At 41.4% G+C, this 1,565-nt stretch overlaps 1 pseudogene; it reads right to left on the bottom strand.

The window, feature by feature from the left end:
• Positions 1–1,082: 1,082 nt before the first annotated feature.
• LOC132134436 (U2 spliceosomal RNA) lies at positions 1,083–1,256 on the bottom strand (annotated as a pseudogene).
• Positions 1,257–1,565: the final 309 nt, after the last annotated feature.

Here is a 1,565-nt window from a genome sequence, read left to right as displayed (position 1 = left end):
ACAGTTTCATTAAACATTCGAACAATTACCACTTTCAGGGAATTGTCTGTCAGTTTTTCAACTGTGAACATGGAAAGACTGGCTTTTGCCGCTTCAAAACGAGACCAGAAAACATTTAGCAGTGCAGCGCTTTTAAAGCTCAAATCAAAACCACGGTTCTGGGGAAGAGTCAATAAGCAATTTACATCATTTGCTGAAAATCCTAAAACCTTTTGTACGAGTTTCCGTGAGAAATCAAGTCTGGACATCCCCATTAACGTTCCATCATCATTTTTTTTAAACATAAAACGCACGCTGTGGTGCCTCCGCATGCCGGCACGAGCAGCCGACATGGTGGAGGCACCAACAGCCCTTTGAAAATACGTACAACAGCCAAAAAATGTCTAAAAGACTGATAGAATAAATAACTAGACTTTTAAAAGGACACTAAATAATAATACAGCAAAATAAATAAATAAAAGGGCACTTCACCTGTGAACGCTAGTGTTTTTCTCCTTCCTAGGCGAGCTGGAAAAAGAACCTGAAGAAAGAAGAAAAACAAGAAAAAAAAAAATGCTGTTCACAGGTGAAGTCCAAGATATATCCCTGTCCGGAGAGACTACAACCACCGCCCGGTAATAGTCTATTTCCTTCCAGAGAAGATGATCGCGACCACGTCCCTCTGATCTTAGCCAAAAGGCCGAGAAGCGATGTTGATTTGATGCAGCGGGGAAGAAGCCGGACACGACGATGCCCATCTCGGCTTTGGTAAGTCTGGGAGACCTGAAACGCTGTGTGATGGTAGTACCCTCCCCCGTCTGCAACGTCACCGGGCCTCGCCCCGATCGGCCTGACGCTGGCTCTGCAGCGACAGAGAGTACGGCATCGCTCGTAATTCCCAAACGGTTCGTCGCAAAGCCACGTGCCTTATGTCATCGGAATCCTTGGCTCGAGCCGAACGAGATGCAGGTCTCAGATTGGCTCGTCGCTCTGACGAAATTTTCGGGTATTTGGGATTTTGTCGAAAACCTTCTTTTGCAAACTAGCGGCAGGTATTTGGCCCAGTCCCACCCAGATCAGCACAGAATGCTTCTCTGGAGTCTGACTGTCAATAATCATCCAAAAAAAGTGGAAATTTCCATTCACCTTGGCGAGGGGACCAGCAAGCCCCGGCTCCAGCTCCGTGATCTAAAAATCCATTTAATATGTAGTCCCCGGATGGGGGACGTATCAGATATTAAACTGATAAGAACAGATTTTTCTTTCGAAAAAGTTTTATTGTCACCATTTACATTTTTTCCATTTGCATTTTTACTTTCACACACATTTTTTTTTTTCAAGCACACATTAAAACAAGCCATATAATATATAATAAATACACATGGTAAAATGAAAGAAACAATCATTGTTAAAAAAAAAAAAAAAAATTGATTAAACCACAGTGTTTTGCTTGTTTTTAAAAGTCCATATTTGAGGTGTGTTTAAAAGGTGCGATCGGTTTCAAAAGTAAAATACAAATTTAAAAAAGCAAACAAGCCTCATATGCATGTTAATAAAACCAATTTCATTGATAAAACACAATAAAA

This window comes from Carassius carassius, unplaced genomic scaffold, assembly GCF_963082965.1.
Source record: "Carassius carassius unplaced genomic scaffold, fCarCar2.1 SCAFFOLD_138, whole genome shotgun sequence".
NCBI lineage: Eukaryota > Metazoa > Chordata > Actinopteri > Cypriniformes > Cyprinidae > Carassius > Carassius carassius.
The sequence above is the reverse complement of the archived record's forward strand: the minus strand, read 5'-3'. Positions and strand labels throughout refer to the sequence as shown.